Below are 16,320 nucleotides of genomic sequence, written 5' to 3' on the forward strand. Positions count from 1 at the left end.
TATGGAATCACTTTGTCTGATAGCTAGTGCTGTGGCTGCAACTGACTTGAGGCACGCAGGCAACGCCTGGGCGACTGGATCTAATGTGCTAGAAAAATAAGCACAGGGCTTGTATTGACCTGCTTGATCTTGTGTGAGAACAGATAATGCTGTACCTTCCCGTTCAGTAACGAAAAGTGTAAAAGGCTTACTGTAGTTCGGTGTAGCTAGAACTGGAGCTTGACATAGGGCTTTCTTTAACTCGTTAAAACTAAGTGTATGGTCAGATGTCCAAGGGAGGACAGTCGATACGGCTGCCTCCTGTGTCGTTAACTGTATCAGTGGCTTGGCTAGAAATGCATACTGGGGAATCCATTGTCTACAATAAGAAGTAAGGCCGATAAAGGCACGTACCTCCTTCTGGGTTCTGGGCTGGGGAAGACTCGCTATTAACTGGATACGGTCTGGTGTCAACTGCCTACCCCTCTTGGACAGCAAGTGTCCTAAGTATACCACTTGCTGGACACAGAATTGAAGCTTCGAAGGTGACACCTTGTGCCCCATCTCGGCTAGAAAATACAGAACTGTAAGTGATGCTCGCTCGCAAGCACGTTCAGAACGGGCTGTGATCAGTAGATCATCGACATACTGGAGCAGGGCAGTGTCAGTTGGCATGTGAATGTTGTCTAGTTGTCTCTTGAGTGCTTGACTGTAAATACTAGGACTTTCTGTGAAACCTTGAGGAGCGCGTGTAAACATATAGCTCCTTCCATTTAAACAGAATCCGAAAAGAAACTGGCTGTCTGGATGAATTGGAACACTAAAAAATGCATTCTTGAGGTCTATGACAGTGAAAAACATGGCTTCGGAATCAATGGCTGTTAACAGGGAAGAGATGTCTGGAACAACTGGGTACTGAGGAATGATACATTTATTAAGTTCTCGTAAATCAATCACTAATCGATATACTGGGGGTGCATTCGGATCAGTACGTTTCATGACTGGAATGATCGGAGAATTGCATACATTGGAGTCAGTTTCTACAACTACTCCTTGAGCCATGAGCTCGTCAATAATTTTGGATAAGGCTGCTACAGCCTCAGGTGGCAATCTGTACTGTCTGATTCGTGGTAACACTACACCTGGTTTGAGAGTCACACGATGGGGTGTGATTTGCATGTAACCTACATCAGTTGGACCTTGCGCCCATAAGTGCTGTGGAACATTAGACAATCTTGAATCAAAATCTCGTAACACATAGTGACCCTTAAAGTCACGTAGGAACAGACGTATTCCCTCTGGGGAACAGCAAATAACTGCACCTAACTCTTTCAGTGTCTTAATACCTAATAGATTTTCTGGACATGACTTAGTAAGTAACAGATCAGTAGTGCGGGACAATGGACCTACTCCTAGAGTAACTGGCTTAGATATCTCATTAACGATGGGTTTTCCTGAAAATCCAAGGGAAACATTTCTTGAGCCTGAGAGCGGAGCCCCTGGAACTTCGGCATGACTAATTGTGGTCCTACTTGCCCCTGTATCGATCAAAAACTTTCTGTCTTTCCCTAATACTTGACTGTGAACATAGGGACCTTCTTGATCTACAGGTATCTCGATGAGAGGCAAGCCTACCTCCCTCTCTAGGCTGTTTCATGAATATGACTGGTACTCTGGATACTCGGACTGTGCATACTGGTACATCTGTGATGTAACATGCTGTGTTGCAGCAATAGGCTGCGGTACTGTAACTGTCTGTGGTGCATTCTGTGACTGAGGAGTCTGTGAAACTTGTTCTTGTCTCGGCGGACGTGGTCTTTCTTTAGTCTTACCAGTAGCTATGTTATGTTTCAGAACTGCACACTCGTTTATAAAATGACCTGGCTGTTTACAATAATTGCAGTTCCCTTTAACGGGAGCTGCAGGATGACTGACTTGATTCGGACCCCTCTTCTGACTGTCTTGAGGAACAGATTGTGCAACTAGCACTTTCATTTTCGTGTCTTTCATACGTTTTCTCTCGTGTTCTTGCTCTTCCCTGATTCTATTCTGGTGGTACTGGAGCATCTGGAGCATCTGGGACGGAGTATTTGCTTGCCAGGTGCTTTCGACTTTCAAAACTCGATTTTTAATTTGTGGACTTGAATTCTCGACTAATTTGGTGACGAAAAGATGAGGGTATGACTCACTACTTGTCTTGAGACCACTGTTGATACTGAAACATTTTTCAAATCTAGAATAAAAATCACTAATGTCTTCGTCTTGCTTCTGTTTACAGGCTGAGATTGCATCCCAGTCTTCTTTCCTTGTTGTCAATAATCTGGGTAAAACTTGAATCAATAATTCTGGTAAATCTTTACATTTATCTCCAAGACCGGTACCTGGTACTCGTGCCTTGTCTTCAGCTTCTAGAGCTGCCCAATCGATCTTTTTCTCTCCCACCTCCCATTCTTTTTCCTTTAATTTTTCATACACCCCTGCGGGTAACAGGACCTTTAACATTTTAATGATATCTGGGTAAGTGTATTCTCCCATACGGAGCATGTCTTTTAATTCTCTATGGAACCCTGCTGGATCTTTGTCATGACAGGGAATTAATTTCTTCATTTCAAGAAGTTCCATCTTTGAAATCGGAGTGTATACAAACACTCGTTGCATTACGCCACCCGCCCCTTGGACTGGGTGGACTTCTCGTAACGGATTCTGTCTGTCTATGTAGAATGATTTACTTTCTGGGGGTGAGACATGAACAAAATGCGGGTTCAAAAACGTTCTATACTTGTGACGCTGTTCTAGAATGACACTAACTAAATCGGTACCTAGACCTCTCCATCTATACTGGAGTAACTCGTTCAGGATATCGTGCAGCGGGCCTGGATCAGAATGTTGACCCTCATACTGAGTAATGAGGTGCTGGATCATATACATTCCCACCAGTCGTTGCTCGGCTGGGGGCAATTTCAGAAACATTTGTGCCACTATTTCGTCTGGAAAAGTGGTAGAATCAGTAATCCATCGGACTGCTGATCGGGCTAGTTCTTGTTCATGCATAGTACTTAGTTCACTGTAACCGACTCGTGATTTCAGAATGTGATCGGTAGCTTGAAATACTTGTTCTAGGGAACCTTGTTCTGGTGCTAGATGTTGAAAAATAGACTTGGGTTCTAGACGTAAATGGCGATCTGGAAATCTGGATTTTCCTACATACGCTATTCTGGCGGGATTCTCGTTCTCTCCCTCTTCAGGATCAGAGATACTTTCTTTCTCACTTACTTGTGCTGTTTTACGCTGGTCGTGTAACCTTATTATTTCTTTACGAATTTTCTTGTACATACTCTCCATGGCACTGACGGTCTTGTGCTTACCCTCGGCTATATTATCACTCCACCTTGTCAGGATTCTCATTTCGGCGGGATCTTTAGACGGGTAATCTTGTTCTCTTATTAAACAATTGATCAGGAACTTTAATATCATGAGCTGAATCTCGGCTTTCCTTTGAGACATAATCTCGCCAATACTTTCTGGATCATCCCCTGTACGGATGAAACGATATATTCTGTCTAGATCTTCTTTCATATTCGGTAAGGTGACTAGATACTCGGTCACTCTCCTTACACGTACGGAATATAAAACCATATTATACTCGCCTGGGACTGCGTCATAGACACATTCGTTAAGGGCTTGTCTGATTTCTGTGACAGACTTATTACTTTTAGGAGTACGCTGTGATGCTTGAGCATGTAATTCGAGTGCTGATAAACGTTTGTGTGGCGGCGGGGTTTGAGGAAGACCTCCTGCGGCCCCTAGACTGGAGTCGTCTACTGAGGCTCTACGTCCTGGCAGAGTGGGAAATGGAACTGTAGGCTGGACCGGGGGTACCGTAACAGGTACTCCGGTGTCTGGAGGAACGGGAAGTGCCTGATTTACAGGGACTAGCGGAGCGCGAACAGGATTTGCATATTCTGGGACTGTGTCGTCCAGATAGGACGAAATAAAAATATCAGCTGCGGTCGGTTTGTGACGTAGCTTGGTCGGAACTAATGGTGGCGGGAAATTACTGGATGCCTCTGGGGTCGCTTTTGGCAAACCTTCGGCAAGAAGAGGATACATACCCTTAATAAGGGCATGCCTCTGTCTGTCTGACTGTTCTGCTTTAACTTGTTCACCTATCTCGATTAATTCTCTTTCTTGGGCTCGTTCTTGGGATTCTCTACTTAACTCTGACTTTCTGACTTCCTTTTCCGTTCTTCTATGAGCTTCCTTGCGCCATAACTCGATGGCATCTTTCTGTGACTGTCTGGCTTTCTTTTTCCATAATGCTTCTTCTACTCGCATGATACATTCGGCATCCCATGTACCCGATACGGGCCATCTATACTTTTCTTCTAACTGTTTGGTATACTCTACCCATAAATCTAGATACATTATGGCGCTTATGCCATGTTTCTGATACATAAAATGACCTGGACTGTCCCTAGGCGGGACAGGAACTGCTTCCTCTAACAGACCCTTTCTAGTTTTTAACTGACGTAACTTGGAAAAGAGCGGCATTCTAAACTTGAATCGGAACACAATACAATACACGAAAAACAATAACAATTGGGAAAACAATTCAGGCATACCACGACATTGGAAATACATTAAACAATATCATAACATAACAGTTCGAACAGAATACTACCTGAAAATACTGAAAACAGAAACAGAACAGAATTCTCGAGAACGGAACAGACTAGAGTTACTGGATGCACTGCTGTAACAGTACGGAACATACCGGTCCCATAAAGGAACGCATCAAGACCCGTATCCACCTAGGTGAACACTTCGTTTGTGGGCTTGGGTACCACCAACCCACGGACCAGGAGTCAATTTAGATTGGTCCTGTCTAGATACTACCCCAGCAATGGTACTCACCGGGCAGCACGGAACGGAAGGCCTCGAACGGGACTGGACTACGACGGACTTCGGACTTCGGACTTCAGTTACGGGTGGGCCTCCGGATACCTCGGACTTTGGACTCTCGGCTTGGGCTCTGGTCGGGACTCGCCGCGTTCCTCCACCGTCTCGTTTGGATGCTGGACCGCCTCCTCCGTCTCCTCCGTGGGCCTGAGGGATACTTGGAGCAGAAATATCTGCCAGTGCACGGTATGGTTCCGTCACGACTGCAGAGGGTCAGGGGGTCGGCGTGGCTTCACCGACGCGTGGGGAAAGGGCAAGTCCCTGTTCGGGCGCCATTATGTGGTAAATAAATAAATAATACCCTATTTTTGACTAGACTTATAGCATAACAGATAGCTCAATAAAATAAGAGTCAAGATTCGAGGTAGTAGGAGTTTCTGCAGGTTTATTACAGCATAAGGACAGGATCAGGACAGCCTGCATGGGAATAGGACAATAAGGCCCGGCAGCTGCCGGGGCTGGGTCTGGGATGAGCGCGCTAACATTCAATAACAAAACATTGACTTATATACATAGCGCGAACACATAGCATTACATTGCAGTAGGCGTAGCAGTAGGTGGAGCAGAAGGCGTGACGCGTAGCAGTCGCGAGAGATAACAGTAAAAAGAGGTGTAACTGGGCGTATACATAGACATGTGGTGCAAACGTAACAGAATATGTCATGAATGGGCGGAAACTTTGGAGGGGGCTACCTAAGGAGCCGGGACCTCTAACCTAATGGTGCGCGAAAACTGGCAATGACGTGTTACTAGGAGAAGCTGGGGGCTATGAACTCTGTGCTAGGAGCAGAGACTAGAGTCTGAAGGGTCGGAGCGACATGTACCTAAACCCTATCTGGTATCTGATGTTTAGGGAACATGTTGATATAAACTAGAAGTCATGAGGGGAAAAGCTAACTTGATTCTAAGACTGGACCATGCATTATTCTACATGTAGTGCGTGATGAAGAATATTAAATGACCATTAAATACAGTATTTCTCTAACATGGAGACGAGAAGGCTAGACAATGACGGAAACTATTGATGCGGTTCAGTAGCTTAGGAATGCAGAAGAGGAGGACTGAACTGATAACTGGAACTATAACATACTTTTGGCAGACTCAGAGGCAGAGCCAAGCTGCACCGGGCACTGCGAGGCAGGAAGTAAGTGAAGGGTCGAGGATACAGGTGGGGGCTGTATCGCTCCTCAGCGAGGCTTTCAGGAGACAGGAGCTGAATCTGTGGTCTGGGCCCTTTTGAGGCCTAGAAACGGGGATTTTATAATGGAATAACGTGCACACTAAGAAACGTGGCAACATTACTTTACATAGGCCTGATATTCGTAGTATTCACGAAGACTGGAAAATAGCATACTAGAGGTGGACACAACTGTAATTGCGCCTTTAATCGGACATGGGGAATAACATATGCATATTGGTCATGCACACATAACATATGATGGATGAAGCGTAGGGACACAGAACATGGCAAAATTTACTTTTCCACAGAAGGGAGGGATGGATGGATGAGGGGATGGATGGATAAGGGGATGGGTGAGGGGAAGGAAGGATGGGTGAGGGGAAGGAAGGATGGGTGAGGGGAAGGATGGATGAGGGGAAGGATGGATGGATGAGGGGAAGGATGGATGAGGGGAAGGAAGGATGGATGAGGGGAAGGATGGATGAGGGGAAGGATGGATGAGGGGAAGGATGGATGGATGAGGGGATGGATGGGTGGGTGAAAGGATGGGTGGGTGAAATGATGGATGGATGGATGATGAGGGGATGGATGGATGATGAGGGGAAGGATGGATGATGAGGGGAAGGATGGATGGACGGATGGATGATGAGGGGGTGGGTGAAAGGATGGATGATGAGGGGAAGGGTGGATGGATGGATGATGAGGGGGTGGGTGGATGGATGGATGATGAGGGGGCGGGTGGATGGATGGATGATGAGGGGGTGGGTGAAAGGATGGATGATGAGGGGAAGGGTGGATGGATGGATGATGAGGGGGTGGGTGAAGGATGAATGGATGATGAGGGGGTGGATGGATGATGAGGGGGTGGGTGGATGATGAGGGGGAAGTATGCATGGATGATGAAGGGAAGGATGGATGGATGGATGGATGATGAGTGGGTGGGTAGAAGGGTGGATGGATGGATGATGAGGGAATGGATGGATGATGAGGGGGTGGGTGGATGATGAGGGGAAGGATGGATGGATGATGAGGGGAAGGATGGATGATGAGTGGGTGGGTAGAAGGGTGGATGGATGGATGATGAGGGGGTGGGTGAAAGGATGGATGGATGATGAGTGGGTGGGTAGAATGGTGGATGGATGGATGATGAGGGGGTGGGTGAAAGGATGGATGGATGATGAGGGAATGGATGGGTGATGAGGGGGTGGGTGATGAGGGGATGGATGGATGGATGATGAGTGGGTGGGTAGAAGGATGGATGGATGATGAGGGGAAGGATGGATGGATGATGAGGCGGAAGGATGGATGGATGATGAGGGGAAGGATGGATGGATGAGGGGAAGGACGGATGGATGATGAGGGAATGGATGGATGATGAGGGGGTGGGTGGATGATGAGGGGGTGGGTGGATGATGAGGGGGTGGGTGGATGATGAGGGGGTGGGTGGATGATGAGGGGGTGGGTGGATGATGAGGGGGTGGGTGGATGATGAGGGGAAGGATGGATGGATGATGAGGGGAAGGCTGGATGGACGATGAGTGGGTGGGTAGAAGGATGGATGAGGAGGGAAAAGGATGGATGAGGGAAAAGGATGGATGGATGATGAGGGGAAGGACGGATGGATGGATGGATGATGGGTGAAAGGATGGATGGATGATGAGTGGGTGGGTGAAAGGATGGATGGATGATGAGTGGGTGGGTGAAAGGATGGATGATGATGAGTGGGTGGGTGAAAGGATGGATGGATGAGTGGGTGGGTGGATGGTGGGTCGGTGAAAGGATGGATCAGTGGATTGGATGGTGAGTGGGTGAAAGGATGGATGAGTGGGTGGATGGTGGGTGGGTGGATGGTGGGTGGATGGTGGGTGGGTGGATGGTGGGTGGGTGGATGGTGGGTGGGTGGATGGTGGGTGGGTGGATGGTTGGGTGGATGATGGGTGGGTAGGTGGATGAGTGAAATGATGGATGGATTGATGGATTGATAAGTGCAAGGGTGAATGAATGGACATATGAGTGAAAGGGTGGATGTAAGGATGGATGAGTGAGAGAAAGGGAGGGTAGATGGACAAAAGGATGAATAGATGTGTGAAGGAGTGAAATGATAGATGGATGAATGATAGGGTCAATGGATGGATTCATGAGTGGATGAGTGGATGGATGGATGGGTGGGTGGATGGATGGGTGGGTGGATGGATGGGTGGGTGGATGGATGGATGGATGGATGGATGGATGGCTACGTGAAAGGGTCAATGGAGAGAGAAAGGGAGGATGGATGGATGACTAAAAGAGTGGATGGGTGGAAGGATTAGTAAGTGAAAGGATGGCTGAATTGGTGAAAGGGTAAATGGCTGAATGGATGAGTGAATGGATGGATGGGATGAAGAGTGGATGGATAAGTGTACAGATGGATAGGGTGAAAAGATGGATGGATGGATAATGGAGGATGAGTGAAAGGATGGATGAAGGGATGGATGAGTGAAATGATAGATGGAAGGATACATGATGGATAGGTTTGCAAATGGTTGAATATGTTTGGAAATGGCTGGGCTTACTTATATACTATTGCGCGACCTCTGATGTGTCTGTAAAAAGTACCTATTGTCCTGAAGTTTTGGCCTGAATTTTGACCTCCTGTCCTGAATTTGTGTCCTGAATTTTGACCCTTTGTCCTGAATTTTTACACTCACCGTCCTGAATTTGCACCAATGCCAGTTGGTCACCCTACCTGGGAGTGATCCCCCCCCCGGCATGAACACCAGCCTGCACCGGCGCTCACCCTGAGGAACTGCCTACGCCGGGGGTCCCGTCCTTGTTATTCAATACTCCGGAGTGTCACGGGGCCGGTGATCGGGTTGTGAAGCACAACCAAACAGTACTGCGAGCTTCTACTTCCGCCCGCTTGGTCATTTGACGCTGTCACTGACCCATTGATCGCAGTGAGTGCCCCCAGTTGCCAGTTTATTGGGATCTAAGTCCTGAACCGGTACTCCCATGGACGGACCACTGACCCCTGTTGACCGGGTGCCCCCCCCCCCGCTGGAACTACTTGCAGACACCGTGCGTTACAGGAATAAGGAGCCATGGCGGGCAGGGGACCAAGACATACTACCACACAGGCGAAGCTGGATAAATTCGGCTATGAAAAAGGATCTTCCCCCGGCCACCCTCCAACTAAGCCTGCGAACGACGAAGGGACGAAAAAGATCACCCTTGAAGATGTGATGAAGGCGCTAGCTAATGTACAGGCGACGGTGGGCACTATATCTACGGACGTTACACTGCTGCGTGCGGATCTCCACAAGATGGCGGATAAGGTGAAAGAAGTGGAAATAGTCGCCAAGTCTCTCGTTGCGGACACTTCTGAATTGCAGACCTCCGTCGCCCTGCTTGAAAAGGAGAACAAAACACTGGCGGAGAAGCTCGATGAGCAAGAAGGGAGGGCAAGGCGCAACAACGTTCGGATTATTGGTATTCCGGAGTCAGAAGGTACAAGAGCTATGGACTTATATGTTGAGGAGCTAATTACCACCAAACTGCAGCCTAAGGGACTCTCTAACTTTTTCTCGGTGGAACTTGCACATAGGGTGCCCGGTGGTAAACCTAAACCGGGTGCGCCTCCTAGACCGGTGCTCGCTAGATTATTCAATTTCAGGGACCGAGATGCCATTTTACAAGCAGCAAGAAACTCCCCCCCCGGTCCGTGTCTTAAACTCCGCTGTGACATTCTTTCCGGATTACACGGCAGCCGTTTCGAGGAGACGACAAAGCTTCTTTGAGGTCAAGAAGTTACTCAGGACACAGGAGTTACTCTACTCGATGCTCTTCCCTGCGAGGCTTCGGGTGGTGGCAGACGAGAGAACGTGGTTTTTTGACACGCCTGAGGCTGCACATGACTGGCTGGAAGGTTGGCGCACTGTGGGCAGATCAGATCGTCTACCAAAACCACAGCGGCACCGGGACACTGAGGGTGCGGCCGGGAGCTCTAGCTCTGGAGGCCCCGAACTGAACCACTCTCCGCTCAATGAAGAGGAATAAGCTCCGTTCTCGTATCACTGTTCCCCGATTCCGACAGCGATCCTGCACCTATCCAGGCTTCTGCCGCCTGTGACTCTGAACTGGGCAAGACTAGGGGCTTTAAGGGGCTGGTGCCTCGCTGAACTCTTCCCCCGACAAGCAAGTATTGGGAAATGGGAGGGATAAAGCGCTCTGCTGAGTTGGGGTGGCGGGCAGTTGAAAGTTCGTCTAGCAGGGAGGCAGGGTGGGTCGCAGGGTGGGTGGGAGCATGGGTTGGTTTTTTGTGTTCTTTTTCTTGTTTATACGATAAGGAAGGCAACAGGTTTCTTGAAAGAAAGTGCATTGCAGGAACGTCCCCTATTGACTTACACGCTGCTACATACACCGGTAAATGGCTACACACGTAACAGATACACCTGATACTCGTATATCACAACCCTCCCACCAGTCAGCTCTAACAGTCCTGACATGGAATGTCCGGGGGTTGGGTGGCAAAGTGAAGCGTGGCCTGGTGCTGCAATACCTAAAACGCTGTAACCCAGCAATAGTCCTACTGCAGGAAACTCATCTTGTGGGCTCGGCCTCAAAGGCAATGGATAGATGGGGATACAAGTTCATCGCATACGCAGACTTCTCCTCTGGTTCAAGGGGGACAGGGATCCTTATAAGGAAGAACTTCCAGATGGTATGCCAACAGACACAAATAGATGATCAGGGCAGCTTTGCAGCGGTGACGGTTCAGTGGGAATGCCAACTTTTCAACTTTGTGTCCGTATATATCCCCCCAGGCCTACACGCTACAGCACACATTGCTCTCACGACCTTCCTGTTGACCTTGCCGACGGCGACGTTGGTGATAGGGGCCGACTTTAATGACATTGTAGATCATGAGCTTGATAGGCACCCACATACGACAACGGTGCGGGGAAGCGGACGACTCATCGGGCTGCTTTGGGACTTACAGACTACTGGCGACACAAACACCCTCACGATAAACAATACACTTACTACTCAGCGACACATGACTGTCTCTCACGGATAGATTACGTCTTGATGTCTGGGGATGGGCTGCATGGCATTAAGGAGGTGGATATCCGCCCCAGGGGGATCACTGATCATTCTCCGCTGCGACTCACATACACAAACCACCGCGCCCACAGAAGCCGCATCTTCCCTATCCATGCGGGCTATCTGCAGGCCACCCCTCTGGGTAAAATCCTAACCAATACCACCAAACACTATTTCCAGGAGAACTCAGGCTCAGTAGACTCCCACAGTACCCCGTGGGAGGCATACAAAACAGTCCTGCGCGGGCAGGCGATCGCCGCCATTGCAGGCCACAAGCGAACACAGCGACAAGAACTTAGCACCCTCGAGGAGTCTCTTAAAACGGCAATTCGTGAACAGGAGACTCACCCATCCCTGAGAACCACTCAGGCAGTCCGGCTACGGCACACTGAATGGTTGACATACCAAAAAGAAATGGTTCAGAATACAATACAAGCTACCCGTCACAGGGTTTATGAGCTAGGGGACAAGGCCGGGAAGATGCTGGCTTGGCTGGACAAAAAGGAAAGAGCAGGCAGAGTCATTGCGCAGCTGACTTCACCTGAGGGCTATACGACCTCGGATCCCAAGGCCATAGTCGACCTGCTGGCTGACCATTTTGAAATAATATACGCCCCCCAAGCGTCATACTCGATAGAGGAAGCATACAAGTATATTAAAGATCTGACAATCCCCTGCCTCTCCCCAGAAGCAGCGCTTTTGCTTGAAGCGGACGTCACTGTGGAAGAAATACAGGAGGCAACCGGCGCACTAACGTCCAGTAAGGCTCTGGGCCCCAACGGACTCCCAGTGGAACTGTACAAGAGCACGGTTCAAATCACAGCCCCCTATCTCCTCAAGATGTTCGCCGATAGCCTAGAAGCAGGAGAGCTCCCTAAAGATCAGCGCATCGCCACGATCATTCCGATCCATAAACCCGGCAAGGCGGCAGAGGCGTTCACCTCTTACCGCCCCATTTCCTTCATAAATGCGGAACCAAAGATCCTCGCCAAATTACTGGCGCAGCGACTGGCCCCCCACCTTGCCACTCTGGTGCACCCAGATCAGTCTGGTTTTATGCCATACCGTAATACATCACCTAACCTGCGCCGACTGCAGGCAGTGATGGCCCGCCGGGAACACATACAGGAACCGGCTGTTCTCCTTTCCCTTGACGCCACTATGGCGTTCGACACTGTGGAATGGCCTTATCTGTTTGCGGTCCTCCACCACATGGGCTTCGGCCCCAAGTTCTGCGCCTGGGTTCGTCTGCTTTATTCCAAGCCCATGGCCCAGAAAGCAGCAAATGGTCACATCTCAAGAGACTTCCTGCTCGGTCGGGGGACGAGGCAGGGATGCCCGCTATCCCCCTTATTAGTCACGCTAGTCCTTGAACCATTAGCGATCTGGATCAGATGGGAACCCTCCATCAAAGGTATCCGGTGGTCGCCGACATGGGAAGATCGAATATCTCTCTACGTAGATGATATCCTTCTTTATCTCACCTCCCCCAAAAAGTCAATTCTAGAACTACTTAATGTCTGCGAAAAATTTGGGAGAGTGTCAGGATATAGGATTAATTGGACAAAATCGGTCCTATTCGTTCTCGCCGGCCTCCCACCCTCGCTCCCGGTGAGCTGCCCTTTACGTTATACCGAGGCGGCTTTTAAGTATCTGGGCGTCTACGTTTTATCAGGCCCGGACGAATTCTACGCCCTGAATTTGAAACCCCCACTGGACCGGTTCAAGCGGGATGTAAAGGTGTGGCGCTCCCTCCCTCTCACTCTCCGGGGCAAAGCTGCACTGTTCAAAATGATGACACTTCCCCGCTTCCTGTATCTCCTCGAAAATACACCGTTCCCGGTCCCGCCCTCCTACTTTACAGCGATCTCAGCGGCGGTTTCTACCTTGCTGTGGGACGGGAAACCAGCGCGGATTGCGCAATGCAAACTGGTGAAAGACTGGTATGACGGAGGTATAGCACTTCCTCATATCGAACTTTACTACTGGGCGGCCCACCTCAAGCAAATCAATTATTGGCTGCATGCCCCGCAGACGGAACCCACTTATTTGGCAGACAGGTAGTGTCTGGAATCCAAGGGACTGTTAAGAAACCTCTACAGTCGTAGCGTACCGTCCGATCTATTGGGTCCAACGCGTCACACAATTCAACTCTGGTATAGGGCACATAGACACCTTCAGTGCGCTAATGTGATCACGCAAATGACACCCCTGTGGGACTCCCATAGACTAGGTTTCATGCGCAACAGTAAGGGGTTCCAGGCTTGGGACAACATAGGCATATCGGTAGTAGGTGACCTCTGGAAAAAACGCAAGGTAGTAGACTTCACATTTCTACAAACCAAATATGATATGGCACAGTCTGAACACTACAGGTATATACAAATCCGGCATGCACTGCAGACAGTCGTCCGGACGGGGACGAACCTACAGGAATCCACTCCTCTTGAGGATAGGTTGTTGACAGAACACATGTCCCGCAAAGCAATATCCTTCACGTATCGAAAACTGGTCAACAACCTCCCTGACATGCTCTCTTAGTTGCGATTGAGTTGGTCAAGAGACATTGGCGACCTCGACGATTCGGAATGGCAGGAGGCCCTCTCCTCGCCGCGAGAGACAGCGATTCTCTCCAGACTTAAACTGGTTCAGCTGAAAATATTACACCGCACATATTACACTAGAACAGTCCTTCACAAGATAGGAAAGGCCTCCCACGAGTATTGTCTCCGTGGATGCGGAGAGAAGGGAACGTTCTATCACACCATTTGGGATTGTGGTCGGGTGGCCATGTACTGGGCTGCAGTGATGCGCACCATCTCCCAAACCACAGCTGTTTCCCTGTTACCCGACCCCCGTCGTTGTTTGTTAAATATATGGGATGCAGCGGACTTAACCCATCGTCAGCAGGACTGGGCCATGCTAGGGACGATGGTGGCAAAACGTAATATTGCTAGATTATGGGGTTCTAGTGGGCTGCCTACGTCGAGAGACTGGTGCAGGGACATGGATGTAGCGATGGTGGCCGAGAAGGCGGTATTTGTCCATCGGGGATGCCCTGGGAAATGGGAACAAATCTGGGGGGCATGGAACAAGTTCAGAGGGGACATATGTGAGCCGCCACGGGTTGACTCGGATGCGGCCCTTTCAGATTAAGTATTCGGCTTGAGTGTCCATATGCTGAGAGATGTATTTCTTTCCGTGTTAAGAATTGCCCTATTGCCTTACAGATGATATAATGATGTGGACCAGACTGTAATTGCACTGTATATGCTAAAAATATTGCAAGCATGTATGTATGTTTTTATCGCCTTCCATGTTTGAAGTAATAAAAATAAATTAAAAAAAAAGATTAAAGCCTGCTATTAAAAAAAAGCTTTCTGTAGCCTACACTTATATGACAAAGAATACAGCACGTGGTGATTTAGTGTTTTTTTTCAAGTGCAAAATAGCCCATCGAGCATTACAAAAAACAGCCAATAGCTTGAGGTGAGAGAGAAATACACCTCTGAATGGAGCCAAAGCAAACTACATGTATGCTTAAAATAATTGCTAACACTAGATCCTGTAAACAGCTGTGCTAGGGAGCCGGGCCTAAACATGAATGTTCCACAGGGCTGCCAAGAACTTGAATGTGTCTTTGAATGAGCAATTGTCCGCCTTGTGTTTTCAGAGCAAATGCAGGACTGGTTTAATTTCAGGCTGACACACATAATTTATCAACGTTTGTCTTGTGACCATTGGTTTGTTGTATATATTTTTGTCACAAATAACGTTTGGTATTATGTATGTGTTGTATATATTATCTCACAAAATAAATGGTTCTAAATCACGCATACAAATTTGTTGCAATTGTGCGATTCACTAATGTGGTGTTTCCTTTTAAAAGACATGACCAACTGATTTATGAATGTCTTTTTGAATTATCAAAACTAAGCAGAATAAATGCTCAAAAACCTCAGAACTAGTGGTCTCGGGTTCATTGCGAATATTTAAAAAAAAACAAAAAAAACTCCCTTGACACCTTTCTGTGATTTCAAGAACTTTACTGGCAGCAGGACTGGACCAGTAAGCGTGCTTGACCTGAGAACATAACTTTTTCAATAGTAAATACAATGAGCGAGCAGTAACGCAGTGCAGCCTGGGACTGATTCCAAAGCTTCTACAATAGGCAGTAGGTTACTAAGTGAAGCCTCGTCCCTGGTATTGGATTGTAATTGCATTGACATAGCACTTCATGCCACAGACGAGGCACTGAAACTCATTTGTCAATGGGTGGCATGCTACTTCTGGGTCGTTCTTGGATGGAAGCGTGATATGGCCTAAGTATGAAGTGGTCCGATGTCTTGCAAGATGATCATTTCGGTTATGCAAAGCATATACAACAGGCGCTCTAGTGGGGGGCAGCAAGACAGTTTACTGGGCATGTGCCGTAAGCATGCTAAGAAGCAACACAAACTGCAAGTTCTTTTAGGAAGCAAGCTAGGCCATTTGTTGCAGGACATGTACAACAAGGCACTTATTCCACTGAGTATCCTCAAAAAAACTCTGTCCACAGGGCAAGTAAAAAATAGGTTAGCAATAGCACCTTTGATAGCATCAATTATTTGAAGTTAACAAACTATGTTCTGTTCTTAAGAAAGCAGACGAGGACATCACTTCTGGTGATGAGAGTTTGATAGCTTCTGGAAGCCAGCTGGTTGGGCTTGGTCTTCGGGTGAATAAGAGGTTTCCAATTCTTGGTCTAGTGATATTTACATCTGTGCTGCAGAACACAGTTTTTTTTCCAGCGTCAGTGCAAAAAGTATGATTTTCTAGGGAGCAACTTAAAAAGACTGCAGGTTCCAAAACAGAGAATAAAGCATACAGCGATAAAAACAAATTGAAAGTCATCATTATCTCCTGTGAAGATACAATAAACAAGCAGTAAGAGAGCAATCAAACATCACTCTGTTTCCAGGCATGTAACATAAGACCACAATCGTAGATCACAAAAGGACTTTGCTATTGTCAGGGCGAGCACAACAAGCATGCAGTAAGAGAGCTGTCCAGTATCTTGCAGTTTCAAGGACATGCACAGTCCTAGTGTATTCCAGGACTTTGTTATGAGAGCACATACT

The sequence above is a fragment of the Lissotriton helveticus genome, chromosome 12, assembly GCF_964261635.1.
Source record: "Lissotriton helveticus chromosome 12, aLisHel1.1, whole genome shotgun sequence".
NCBI classification, from domain to species: Eukaryota; Metazoa; Chordata; class Amphibia; order Caudata; family Salamandridae; genus Lissotriton; species Lissotriton helveticus.